The sequence below is a fragment of the Corvus kubaryi genome, unplaced genomic scaffold, assembly GCF_017639235.1.
Source record: "Corvus kubaryi isolate FWS band 111438036 unplaced genomic scaffold, C.kubaryi_AGA036_p1.0 37394, whole genome shotgun sequence".
Taxonomy (NCBI): domain Eukaryota; kingdom Metazoa; phylum Chordata; class Aves; order Passeriformes; family Corvidae; genus Corvus; species Corvus kubaryi.
Window position 1 is genome coordinate 1,946,776 of NW_024581133.1, and position 14,638 is coordinate 1,961,413.

General features: G+C 41.8%; 1 protein-coding gene and 1 long non-coding RNA gene across 2 annotated transcripts in view; one reads left to right on the top strand and one right to left on the bottom strand.

Annotated features, from left to right (window-relative positions):
• SEMA6D (semaphorin 6D) overlaps positions 1-14,638 on the top strand; it is a 216,845-nt gene that overhangs the window by 101,908 nt on the left and 100,299 nt on the right. The window lies entirely within an intron of this gene.
• LOC121669721 lies at positions 1,275-11,389 on the bottom strand. Its single transcript, XR_006017879.1, has 3 exons — positions 11,300-11,389; positions 5,355-5,525; positions 1,275-4,918 (listed from the first exon to the last, which is right to left on the bottom strand). It is a non-coding gene; the product is annotated as an uncharacterized LOC121669721 (long non-coding RNA).

Consider the following 14,638-nt stretch of genomic DNA (forward strand, 5'->3'; position numbering starts at 1 on the left):
CAGCTAAGCAGAGCTGGGTGCCGGCGGGACTCAGGAGGATTCTTAGCAAGAGCTGGGTGGTGCCTGTGTGTTGCAAAAGCCGCCTGTGCCCCAAAGCATGGCCTGGGGTTCTTGGGGCAGCCCTGTGGGAGGGGTGCATAAAGAAACCAGTGCAGAAGGAGCGCAGTGTCAGCACTGGGGGAACGCGAGGGGTTGCTGGGGCTGCGTGCGCAGCAGCTCAGCACTTTCCGACGGTCCCGGCTCACGTGTGCTCACCTGCCGAGTAACAACAGGACGTGTGCTGCTTGTGCTACCTGGGCAGTGGGACAGTGTCTCTCCCAAGCCATCAGAGTGGCCACCATATCTGGTGTTCCTGTCAGCTTGTCTTCAGTCGTTTTTAAAAGTAATTTTTTTTTAAAGATCCACCTTTTCCTTTCACTGATTATCAGTATATCCTTGGTATCAGGGTCTTCCAACTCCCAGTTGTTTCTCTTTCTCTCAGACTGAATTGTAAAAAGAGCAGGTGTGCTGCAAAAGAGGTACCTGCCTTTTATAATCTGTAAATTGTCTTCTGGGTACAAAGTTGGAGTATATGGATTTAAGCTTATAAGAGCTTAACAGTCATTTGTAATGTGTGTAACATGAGGTGAAGAGAAGCATTTAAAGTTTAGAGCGACCTTCAGTAGAGAAGAAAATTATCTGGTGACTGCTATTGTTGATCTTGGAATGTGTTTCAGATGTTAGGTGTGGACTTTATATCACCCTCGGGGCACTTAATAACAACTAAACGAGCATTAACTGCTGAAGTCAGTGGAGTTTTGTCAGTGTGAATCCAGGGGCATTGTTGTCTTTGTCTTGTCACAAAATAAGTTCAAAATAATCGTGCAGAAAAAGGAGTGGAAAGGAAACATTCTGAGGTCTGATTCTCCAGTCATTTCATCCTGTTACACCAGCACATCTGTGACCAAGACAATAGTGAACTAAACTTGTCCTCTCTGACTAGGAAAAATGTAATGCAAAAGATTTCAGTCATATAGAAATTCCTTTCTAGTGAAAATAAAATTAAAAGAGGAGGAGAACTTCTATGGGGCAGGTGCTAATCCTGGAATTTTTGTCTAACTAGACTTTCAGCAACCTGTGCACTCTCTCTTCATGGAGATCATCATACCTGGCATAATATCATAAAAATAACAAAAGCCCAGGAACATGATACATTTATTTCATATGAAGACTCAGTTGCCCTGATCTGATTCTCATATAAGAAAAGATGTTTCAGTACAACCTCAGCTGTTAGAACATGTGTATCTGGGGGCACCCCACATCAGGTTTTCTATTGATTCCTAATCTGGATAGATATGCCCCACACAGCTGTCCCAGTGCTGGTGCTGGTGGATTTGGGAAGACTCACACACTCCTGGCTGGGGCCAGCTCCTGCTGTTCTTACTGAGTTTCAGCACAAGCTCTTTGCCAAACAAAGAACACAAGCACGATGGCCAAAGAAAGTGAACCGTGCTGCATGAACCCAGTATGCTCCAGACCCTCTGGAACAACTGGAAGTTTCGTGTGCCCCTATCTGTTGGTGACAGTACCTTTGGTCAGGCTAGCAGAGCCATCAGTACATGTTTGTCTGCTCTCTGCTAATGTTCTTAACAGCCCAGCAGGTCTGTACACAGGGAAGGGTTATGTGTGCTGGGTATAGTCCTGAGGAGCAGATCATCAGCTCTCCCTCCTCCCTGATACTTCCCACTGAGCCAGTTGGAGCTCCCTGCAGGGCTGCCCATGATGGACAGCAAGCTGTGCTTCTCAAGTCTAGCCCAAAATCAATAGGAAAGGAAACATTATGCAATGAAAAAAATTAAGCCTTTTGTAATATACAGCAGTGTAATGATTATTATTATGGACTCCATATTAGACCCATGTGAAATGAAGTTGTTGATGTTAAACACAAAATATCTGAGATAATTTGACATCCATTTGAAACTAAACGGGGGGGGAACAAAGAAGGGAAAAAGCAAGGGATCGATGTTTGTTTAATAGAATAAGACAGCATCTGTAGGGAGAAAACTATAATTCTAGAGGGTTTTTAGACTATTAGAAAGAATAAAGAATAAAAATAGAGAGAGCTGGAAAATGCAATAAAATCTATAAACATTAATTCATGGCCAGTTTTTTTGAAGTATATGACTTTTTTTCCACAAATCTACTAACAGGGTTCTAAATATGAGTGAGAATAGCAAATTGCTTTTTCCATCTCTTGGATCTATAGCTTTACCTCCACACTTGAATAAAAGCATTAACCATGAGGCAGATACTTACTTCTTTTGTTTATGCTCAGCCTCAGGAATTTTTCAGCTGAAATCAATAATTAAAATGTTTATTAGCCATGGTAAGTGTTATAAATGCAACTTTGTTAAACATGGATTTTATGTATTTATATATAGGATAACTGAGATATTTATTGCCAGATTTTTTAGCCAAGTAATAGAATTTGGGAGGAGAGTCAATGTATGACTTCATATTTTCTCAGTATATGCTGTATTCACTGAGGAGATTCAAACAATTTGATATTTTTTCATTTTCTTTACCTAATAGAAAGCAGTAACTTGGTCTTAAGAAAAACAGATTCACATGGGATTTATTTCAAGTGTTACAGAAAGCATGGGGTTTAATGTAAAAGTCTGTAAAAGATCACAGAAGAAATGATTGCAGGAAGTCGAACTCCTGATGCAATGAGAATTTTGAATATCATCCATGATTAGCAAAAAATACTTATAATACCTACCTGAGATTACCTATGTAGCTTTAGGTATGCATATGGAGCAAGATTTGGGTGTACATTTGAAAAGAGAGAACGAGAGTTTGCATCCATGTTTTGGATAGAAGAGGGAACACGTGCCCCTACCCTGTCCTCTGCCACAGAGGGGCAAAGGTTCCACAGAGCCACACTTCTGTTCCTGCTCTTCCCATGGCACTCTGGCCAGGAACAGTTCTATTGCTGAGGAATGAAAAGAGGCTTCTTAATTGTCAGGCTCTTGGGATTGTAACACGGGATAGAGTGAAGTAGGCCTGAAGCTTTTGGAAGCTTTTTTTAGACATCCACAGGAATATTGATGTGGTAGAATTTGATTTCTTCAGCTTTCCCTTAACAATCCCACAATATCAATTACTTTTTCCTGATGAAACAAAAACCAGTTTCCTCTTTTTGCTTTCTCTGAGTGTGTCTGTCTCTGAAGTGGAGCTGCACATCCAGCTGTTGAGGTGCTGGCCCAGGGTGCCACTGCTCCAGCAGCCTGCTGCTCCCCTTTGTGTCCAGCAGCAGTCTCTTAGTGAGGGTAAGTCAAGCTCTGCTTGGGTTCTCCCTCCCAGCTACAGAACCTAATTCACGAAGCAAGAGAGTTGAAAATGCTGGGTTGCCCCCTTGCTCTTCTCCTTACACCAGTTGTTCTAGCTTGCAGTGCATCATCTTCACATGCATCTCTTTTCACTCCATAGCTTTTCAAGTGCCTTAGTTTAATGAACATGTGAAATGCTCTTCTTCTCTGAATATCTCCTTAAAGAAATGTCTGCTGTGATACCAGAAGTCACATACAGGGACAGCAGGGGTTCTGTGATCAAAGGTGGCGATTTTTGTTAAAACCTTTCAGATTATTTTAGAATCATTAAACTGTGAAAAAGCTATTTTGTTAGCTTACAGTTTTTTCTAGAAATAACATTTATTCCTCTTCATCCTTTGTTGTATTTGCTCCTCATAACTGTTTGTAGCATCTTGCTTCCAATGAAAGTGAAAACTCTGAATAAGCCTCAAATCTTCTTGCTCACTGACCTAGCACAATGAAGCCAGCACAACATCCCCATCACTGCAAACAGTAATCAGCTCTCCCAAAGAAGGCACAGGCAAGCCATGCCCTTCTCAGTGTGAACAGTCACCAGCCCCAGGCATGGTTTGTGCTGTTGTCCAACATATTTCTTAGGAATTATATTCTGTGGACTGGACTTAAATATGCGTTTCTTAGAATAAAGCAATTATCCGGTAATCCGAATTATTGCCCCCACATTTTAAAAGGGAACTATTTATTTGAGTTTAAACACTCTGTTTTGTGTTTCCAAGTGTGGAGAAAATCGAGCCTAATAGGAAAGGCATTATTATATATCTGGTGTAATAAACACTAGCAACAGATTTCTAAAGGCTCTCCAGAACAAGCAGCTATGTGCCCTCCACTTTGTTCTCATTTATGGCACTGATAGTACAAACAAAATCCTTACAGTTCTTTGAGTTTGCTTCCTCTGAGTGGTGATCAGAGCTGGGCTTTTTGTTATTGTTGATACTAACCTGGCCTTACTAACCAGAATTTCTGACTCACAAGGGGCTCTTCCAAGTTTTGCAAAGGACTGAAGGACTGGAAGTCCTCTGCACTTCTGCAGTCCAAGGCACTCTGTAGTTGTGGAACAACAAGGTTATGATTTTCGTGTGTTTTTTCACTTAATTGCCAAAACATTTATCCAGAATGAAGAAAAAATATTAATACTGTATGGAGGCTGTGAGATGAGTGTCATTTAAAATACTTATCCCCTCTTTTTTATGTCAGCTATGAAGAACGAGGTTAGTGTAGCAAAGGGAAGCGCTAGGCTGGTTGACTCAGCTGTATTTCCAGAATACTGGGTGTGTTGTATGCAGCCTGGCATGCAAGCAAAAACATTTCAAAAACAAACACACAAAAGCAAAACTCTAACAATAATTAATAATTCTCAGCTAAAGGAAAAAGGCTGGTGGCTGGTGAAACTACAAGATAGGAAGGATACTGAGCTCCTGCTCTGCCAGATGGAGAGAAGATGGGTTTTGAATATGCCATGGCTTTCCACGCTTGGCTTGGAAAGTGCAGTTCTGTGTGTGAAACAGCCAGCTTGCCTGTGCCTTCCCATGCCAGAGTCTCTTCTGACCCTGCTCAAAAAGCAAAACATTTATTAAATGAGAAATAGAAGATGGGACCTCAAAAATATGGTCAAATAATAAGTGTATAATAAATATGGCAGGAAATCATTGGGATAAAAAGTCCTTTTTTTTTCTGGACTCAGTACAAACCCTGAACCAGGGAAGGTTAATCCTTAACCTGGATGCCTAGTTTTGAGATACTATGGCAGGAAGTAGCTCCTTCCAGCCTAATTTCATCTAGATTAGCCCACAGGGACCTCTGTGCCTACAGAGCTGGACTATTTCTCATCCAGCAAAACTTAGTGAAGGGAGAGGTATTCCATACAGGGCACTGGTCAGGGCTGAGACTTTCCATTACTACAGTAATACAAATAATCCATTATATTAGGAGTCTTTGAAAGAAAAATGTTTGACTGTATGGAGCAAGTAATGGTGTTTGATGTACCTCCAAGGGGGCAGTCAGTGGGTGAGCGTTGCAGAACTCAGCTGCTTCTCTCAGCAAGTTTCCGCCTTGTAAACAGTGCCTTTGTTTTCTGTCTATGTGGGCTCTGATGCCTTCAATTTCCCTTTGATGTATGAATGAATCCAGTGCTTCACAACAAAACTCAAACTAGACCTGGAAAAGCACAGAGGGAGAGAAGAAAGAAGGGAAAAGGAAAAGGTAGTTTTAAATATCCACGCCACTAAAGCTGGTGAAATGATCTGTGTGCAGACAGGATGATTGCGTATTTGCTCTTTGTGACCATTTGGGGCACTTGAGGCTTGTGGGTGTACTTGAGGTTGGATGAGTGGGTTTTTTTGTTTACTAGCACCTATGTGTGTGTGAGCAGTGGAAAATTAAAACAGTAAAGATTATGACCAGTGACTCACTGACCAGAAATGGCCTGATTTGTGCTGGCTGTCTGAAGCAGACAGAGCATGAATGACAACAGAGAACTGTCTGTAAGAGTTCAGAGGCAGAAGTTGTTTATGCAAAGCATCTGTCAAGTAACTCAATGCAGCAGCTAATTCAGGTGATTGCAGTAACCTAATCTTGGATGAACTGCAAGAAGAGAAATGGGCCCAAGACCAGGCTGCTGTGGCCTGTGTATGGCAGGAGCAACCTGTGCTCTGCCGATGGGGAAGAAGGATGCTTCTTTCCTTGTACCTGTCCATTCCCTGGCTCTTGATCTCGGAGGGTCTTTTAACTGTCTGGTTATCCCATAAGGAAGTGGAAAAGAGGGGATATGCCCTGTCTTGCCATTGCATGTCTGTGTGAGGGAGGTGGGGCTGTTCCCGGGGCTCAGAGTCTGGCAAGGCCACTCAGGACAGTGTGCAGGACAAGCTGCCCTTCTCCTTTAGGTCTCAGAATTGTGAAACTGAGCCCAGCTGTACTGGCCCCCAATTTGACTAAAAAAGTTGTGTACTATAAATGGGTTGGCCAGTTGTGACTGGAACCATAATCCTCAGAGAACCTTTCAACAAATCTGGTTTGAGTTTCAAGTTGCAGTGAAATATGAAACGAGGTGGGTTTCATGGGGTTTCAGGTTTTGTTGAAAATGTTTCAGCCAGCTCTAGTCAGTAGCTGTTGCTTTTTCAGTTTCCTACCTCTAACATGTCTCTGGTATTTCTAGTTGAATATGCCTTAGATTAAGTGCTAACAGGAAAAGGGTTGGAAATACAGCCCCTAAATGTGACTCAACTCACAGGGAACTCAGAAAGGGTGCAGAGGATGCCCTTTCCTTAGGAAATTCTTCTTTTGGTCCCCCTTCTTGTGGAACCTTACCAAAATTTCATTTTTGCGTGGAGATTTTTGGCCTGTTTAGCTAGCCGTGATAATAGCACTATAGATCACCTCCTAACTGGCTGGGGCAAGTGGAAAAGGAGCCCTGCAGACTCAGTTTGGCAAGTGGACAGGAGACCTGGAGAAGCAGTCAGATTCCCAGCTGGCTCGCGGCGCGCACAGCCGGGAGAGCAGTCTGCGTGCTGCCTGCCGCGGAGCCGGGAGCGGGGAGCTGCTCGCCTTCCCAGCTGGCAAGGGGAGCGCGGGGCCTGCAGAAGTGGCTGCTTTCCGTTTGGCTGCCCAGGTTGAGCGAGAGGCCAAGAAATGAGGTTCAGTTCCCATTAGCCTGTCTGGTTCTTGATTTGCTTCCTTTAGTTAAAAGAGGCAGAGAATACTGATGATGTTTTGCCAGGCCCAGGACTGAAGCTGAGTGGCATGGAAGAATAGAGACTTAAATAAGCACAGCTCGCTGTCTCCACTTGGTTTTGTCAGTTCGTGTAACAACCTTGCTGCCAGCAACCTTCCTTGCAAAAGAGGAAAAACCCAGGGTCACTGGGAGGTGATTGTGCAGTTCTACGTTCAGTACTTAAGGTTGTTTTAAATTATTACAGAGCCATTTAAATTGGTAGAAATACATTGTTAGCCTAAGCAGTGTATTGGTGTTTTAAATATTTAGGAAAGGATTACTATTTAGTGATTCCTTCCCAGGTATACTGGAAAATATATTTAATATTCATCTGTTAAAAGGTTATTTAAATACATCACAGCTATTTTGTGTGCAGACAATTGAAGTTTCATCTCCTCTAAAGGCATAGTTGTAGTATATGAATTCTTTTTAATACACAGTAATTATGAGAAGGACAACAAGAGATCTTCTGTTAATATGTGGCTAGCGCCATTGTAAAACCTGATTTTTAATTTTTTCCCCTCATTGCCTGTAGTTATTCCTTTGGCATTTGTGGTCTGTTCTTAAAAATCATTCCTGATTTCTGTGCCAGCCTTCACTGGAGTTTGTAATAACATACTGTAATTTAGGCAGCTCTGAGAAGTCCCATGTGTGAAGTTATCTGTGTAGCGCCTGCATGATCAGAATCCAAGACAGCCCCATTTTCACTGAGTGCAAGATATTAATGTTTTAAAATGACTTCAGATCCATGATTCAGTAAAAGCCAGCGGAACCTGGACTTTAGAGCTCCCTGCACTGCAGGCAGTAGCACATCTGTTGCCTCACTTGTAACAGTGCTAATAGCCAAGACTCTGGCAGCACATACTGCAGCTGAGGAGCACCCGAAGCCTTTGGAAGGTATGAGCAGCCTGGGCTGCAGTTTGTGCTGGTGCAGTTCCCCCTTGGTATTGGAATTGTCTCATCCAGGACATTCACAGGTGCAGCTCTGCCTTTACATCTGGTCCCAGCATAGAGACACCGTGAGATGCTTTGGAGTTTTACTATGGAGTATTTGGAGATAACAGCCATCCACGCACACAGCCAGTGCTCCTTTTTTATTTGAATGCCCTTTATAGTCAGCATACTTTGAAACCGCTCTCCCAGCCTCCTCACACCACAGCCAAATCCAGGGCCATGAGTGAACTCACAGATGCAGTGACTTAGAGGGGCACTGTTGGTCTATCACCCAGTCTGTCTAGGGAAATGCGTGTATCTAAGGATGTCTCCAGGGTGCAACACAGAATTCCAGGAAGATGGAATCCAAGCTGGTTCAAGTACTGCAAACAGTATGACCAGCTTTCTTTGGCAGTCCCTCTGGACTCCATATTCCATGTTATTCCAGGCCTGTGGGTCCTGAGTTGGCTACTGGGCCCTCATTCTGGGGGTTGAGTCACCGATGAGAAGCTGTGAGACTGTTCCTCAAACCCCAGGGTCTTGAAGCAGCTGATCAAGGAAAGCTGCTCAACCAGGTAGCACCTTCTGAGCCATGGTGGGGTTTTGCAGAGAGCCTCGAAACATAGTGCTGTATGTGACTAAGCAGGAACAACAGATCGACAGTGTTCTCACTACTGAGTTATGTGTAGAAGGGCAAGTAATGAGGGGAAACTACAGCCCAAAACAGGCACTCTCGAGCCTTCATTGACCCTCATCAGCATGATTTTATTAAAACACACAACATCCATGAGGAGCATGAGCAACCTGCCCTTTGACAGCACTTGGAAACCTTTTTTCAGGAAGCCAGCTCCAATGACATTTGAGCAGAGAAGAATGCATTACCCTGGGTTCTCTCACTGGGCACCAGTGTCCTTGCAACACAAACACGGCACAAGAAATTCCTGGGGAATTCGTTCCAGGTTCACACTTTGCACCCCAAGCTGGATTCCCCCATTGCCTTGGGGAAAGTGGGTTTGTAAAGCTCAGCACAATCTCAGTGTACAGCTCACTTGCATAAGGAAATATATATTTAAGCCTGCCTTTACTGTTGCGAAGTTCCACTTTTTCCATAATCAGTTTTAATCATAGTACTTATAAGTTGTTTCATTTTACTTTTTTTTTAATAATGGTTGATTGCCACGTTATATAGGCAATAACCTACAAACTGGAATTGCTTTACACTCATAAAGGCTTAAAATAGCAAGTCTAATTTGTTTATTAAAAAGTGATAAAAAAAAGACAATGCCCCATGCTGAGACTTTGTACACCACCTTTCATTCTGTAGTACATCTTTATAGCTGTGTTATAAAGCCCTCTTAAATGGGATTTGTAGTAAAAGTGCTGACACAACTTTAACTATAGAATCTTGAGCAGCAGCAATGTAATAAAAGATCAAACTGTAATGCTAGATTATAAAGAAAGAATCATGGTATGCAAAACAGAGCAAGAGGTTTGCAGGAGTAATGGATCCTAATACAAAGATAATAAATATTGACAAAAGAAGTAATCTGATGAAGTTTTAAACCAGCCTTTGGAACATTTATCATTTGACTTTGGGGCTGTTGCTGTGCACTGGTTGGGTCCAGAGAACTGCTGAAGCTCAGCTCACTCCAGTGGGCTTGTGTTGCCCCATTTTGGCATGAACAGCTGGCTGTGCATGAAGGACACTCGGTTTGCACTGCAGAAGGAATCAGTAAACTGGTGACCTGAGAGAAATGTGCTTCTTTAAGGGGTCTTTAGTGAGACAAATCAGGTGTAAGACATTCCTGCAGCAATACAAGCTGGTTGCTGCCTATCCATGTTCTTGACACCTAAAACAGCATCCAAGTCAATAGCAGTTGTTTGTGTTTTAAGGGAATCCTTCTGGGGTAGCATATGCCAAACAAATTTTTACTATTGCCTCTTATTTTTCAGATTAAAGGTCTGTGAATTAGTGGGATTCATGAGGAAAATTACGACTTTAGCCAAAGGAAGGTACCTAGCAATTGTGTATCGTAATGGAAATGGCTGGGGAGCACGTGTGGAAGCGTTCAGACTGTGTCAAGTCACTTTGTTGTTGTTCAGCTTGTATGTACCTGTAACACAGTTTACCTCATGCAACTGAAAATCAATTTGTTTTCTTCAATTCTAAACTACCTCTCAAATTAAGCCCTATGAAACATTTCCAATAGAACCAAGAAAGCTGGCTGAAATAATATTTCATCTTCTGAAATAAGGGTTTGTCAAAGCCAGTCGCTTTACACGTGGCCAAGAACACTGCTCATTTGAAAGGCTGTTGAGAATCTGAGAGCTCATAAGTTCACATCCATCTGCTGCAGACTTCATGCACTACTAGCTATTACAGTAGCTTGACAATAATCTCAGCATCATCTTTTATTCCAGTCACAAAGGGCTGTCAAAAACCAAATAGTAAGAATTACTATAAACAGCAATGATTCAGTCTCAATGGCAGTGGCTCTCTATATTCTAGCAATGTAATCTACTGCTCTACCCTTAAATTGGATATAGCATATGAAGTCCGTCAGCCATGCAGAAAGTGAAAATGTATATTGTCAAGGCCTTTGCTGTCTGTGAAACTGCTGATGAAGAGCCACAAAAGGAGTTTTAAGTGCCCTAGAAGAAATTCCAAGTAACATTAAAGTCACAAATAGCAAATTTGACAACTCCCTCTGGACTAAGAAACCGCCTTCAAAAGTTTTATATTAGCTTCATGCATCATTGTTATAATTTATTAATGTACAGTTTTTAGTTTTTCAGAGTGCATGGCTGGGGAATGGTAACTGTAACTTCTTTTTCATGATAAACAGCTGTTGAAAGATTTGCCAATATTCCCTCCTCTTATAATTCAAAAATGCATGCATTGCTTTTCATATTTCTGCTTCCCCAAAAGCATAATAAGATACTATATTTATGATTTAATCGATGAAACCTGTTCTCTGGGGATATTACTACATTGTTTAGTTTGCTAATGTGCATATTTGCACCTGATCTATTAAAAATCAGATATCATGGCTGCATTAGGGCATACACTGTGTGAAAGCCATCTTTAAGGCTTTGGCTTTTTCAGTATTCAGTAATTCTCTGGCAATTCCTATTCATCTTTGATTACAATCTCAGGAGCCTGGAAGAAAGAAACAAAATTGATAGGCAGTAAAAATACAGAATTTTGAAAAGGTCACCTGCTAGCAGGATTAAAACTTTGAATCCACCTACTCATTATAAAGAATATACCAAACATGAAATGGCATACCTTGAATCTGTTCTTCCAGCAGCAACTGGTTTATGTGACTACCAAATGCCATTCACCATTCCTACGGCAGTCTGTGTGCAGAGAAATTTCTGCCCTGGCTGGGTATTGATTATGCCAGCAGGTGATGTATGTGCTGTTCTAAGGAAGGACATTTTAGATTGTCCAGCCCCTGTAGCTGCTGAAATCCTTAATGCAGGTCTGTTCCTGCCCCCTCCAAGTACAGTGTCTGTCCTGCTGGTTTGCATCCGAGTTTCTCCATGACCCATGCAACTCCATTTCCAGAGCCTGTAGTCTGTCCTTGATCTTTTGTTCATCTCTGTGTATCATGACAACCAAAAGGCCGTGGCACTGTTTCTATGAAATATGTTTGAATTATGGGATCTGTAATTTAACCACGCAACAAAACTCAGCTCTGGTGATATTTGCCATATTCCTTCAAAAGGAAAGTGTTGTTCAGTTAGAGGCCTGACTGAAGTACTTTAGAAGTTAATTAAATGTGATGATCTTCTTAATATTTATTATAGTCAAATTTTTTCTTTGACCTTAAACAGCTCTCAGGGTAGATTCAGGTAAATGGCAAGGGGAAAATCTACAATTTTCTATTAAATTCCACCCAAACTATTGAAAAGGTGAGATAGTGCATGTGCCAGATTATTCCTTCTAAACTCAATGACAGATTCTTGATTTTATTTCATCTTTTGTGTACCAGTTATTATGAACAATCTGGTTTTTGGTAGTAGTAATTTGAAATCCTTATCTCTGTTGCTGAAATAGAGTGCCATAACTGGCAACAGTTGATCCATGGTGCAGTGTGATTTAGCTACTGATACAGAAATGTAACACTTTTCTGCTTCCTTGCATCACTGCACATAACACTTTCTGCTTCCTCCTGTGCCTCCCTCAAGGATGGATTTGTGTGCTCTTGCAACCCCTTCCTGCTGTAAGGAAGTTCAGGAGGTAGCCCTGAGGATTCTGTGTTACAAATCCTGGTTTTTGTCTACAAGCTCACATTGCCCTTAAAGATGGAGTGAAATTTATCTGTATCAGAGAAGGGTTAGAGAAGAAGGCTTCAAAAGATAATTGAAAGAGAAATGGAGTCACTGCACAAGGAAATATGTAGTGGGAATGTGTGTGACATATAAAGAGAGTGACAAATATTTTTCATTATTTATGGTCTTGTTTTTAAATACCTTTAATTTCATGGTGCCATTAAAAAAAGGAAAGGTGGAACAACACCCACTTTTGGGCTTTGACACTAAGTCATTGTTCTGTAAAACAGTTATCTAATTTTCCTGGCCCTGGGCTGTTCCAACACATATAGTTACACTGATAGTGGAGAACAGCGAGAGAAGTCATTTTGGCTTCCCTTCTGCCATAAATGAAGCAATGCTAAATGTTTCAAAATGTTTGCCCAGTACCTTAGATCAGCACAGTAACCACAGCTGTCTTAATAATTACCCAGGGACAGATAAACTAAGGACAGAAGCAGATGTTTGCTGTGTAGGCATTTAGGCAATGGCAAGTTATGATAAAATAAAGTAATATTCCATTTCATGTTTTCCTGGCCTCGGGAGTTGCTGTGCACCCTGCAACTCCATCCTCTACCTTCTCCCTCACCCTAGTGCATCAGGTCTACTCATTTGGAATATACAGTCAAGACATGCTGGCATTTCCAGCCAGAGTCCATGTTATAGTTACGCTGGGCCAGTTTTGAGGTAATCCCATTGATTTCACTGGACCAACGGTGATTTAAACTGAATGGATTTTCCAGGAGCATATCTTCAGATCAGGGCTTGGCAATGTGACAAAAAATCCTTTAGATCTACCTGGATATTGCATCCGTCAACACTGTGTCTGACCCAGCAAGTTTTGACTTTACTGAGAGGTTAAAGTGAAAAAGTGGGAGAGGAAAGATGCCAGTTCAATTTTATCATGACTTCTTTGAGACTGTGTCTTGGGTGGTGGCCACCCAATCTGAACATAGCATGAATATCATAAAGGCTTTTAATTATGTATCTTTAAAGCATCCTACTCAGAGTGGGTTTCTCCTGACACTGCAGCTATTTAAGAAATTACAATTTTTTGTTTTCTTGAAGATACGGGTAAATCACAGAGAAGCCAGTAGAGATATACAACTGAATTAGGACAGTTTGGTATTTTGTTTTCCACATGTTCTGTCTGTTTATTTTCTTGGACCTCATCACTTTCTTTCTAGCATATGTCACTACTTTAGAGGGGCAGGAAGCACAGTCTGCTTTGATATGAGCACCCTTCTGCCTTTGTTTTAGAAATTGCTACATAACAAGTGGATACAAAAGAAATGAAGGCCATAATCTGTTCACAATTGCAAATTTGGTAAAATGACTGAAATTGTTTACGTAAAAGAAAGTGTCTTTGACCCTATCATGAAGTAGTAAAAAAATTACAGGAAATGATGAGGAGGGTCACATAATTTAGGTGGCTATCTAGAACTTTTACCTGTAGGAGTCCAGAAAAAAAAAAGTTGCATAAAATCTATTTTATTGAAAGTAGAATGACAATCTGAGCTCAGTTGACATGAATTCTGTGATCTATAAACTGAATTATTCCTTTACTGCTGAAGGAGCACCTGACCCTGCCTCCTTATTTCACCTCCCACCGCCCTCCACCCACTTCCCAAGGCAGACAATGCATAGCTCACACCTCCACGTAACTGGAGATGCAGAGGATGCCAGGAATACCCTTAGTGCATTTCTGAAACCATTTTGTAAGTATCTGCCACTTTTTAATCCGTGTATTCTTGTCTTACGACTGCAGAACAAATAATTAAGTGCACTAATTGGTATTGTGATAATGCTTTTATTTAAATATTTTAAAAAATAATAAGTAGTAGTGCCCTGAAGTTTTGCCTTGGTTCACTCCATGTTTTGCTTTGCCATCCCATTAAAATCACTTCTGCCGCTTATTTGTCATTAATTTTCTCCTCATCTGCAGTGCTTTCTCTGCCTCCTGCTGCTGTTCTCGTTTGTCCTGTTCTCTGTGGTGGCTCCTGCTCCTCTGTGGGGCTGCCTGTGCCCCGCTGGTTGGAGCTGCTGTGTTCTGGCAGGGTGAGCGTGCAGATCGACAGCGAGCTCCTTGGGAGGGCCGGGATGCGCTGTGAGATGTCACAGGCAGATCTGGGCACCTTCTGACCCAAGGTTACCTGGTGTCCAGCCTCACAGGGCATTGGGAAGCAGAGCAAAGGTTTCCATAGTATCTGCAAGCACTCTCAAAATAATGGTAGTTATAGGGGAGATGAGCTTTCTCAGAGAATTCCTTCTTCTGTTCAGCTTCTCGGTCCTGCCTGATTGAAGCCCAGCC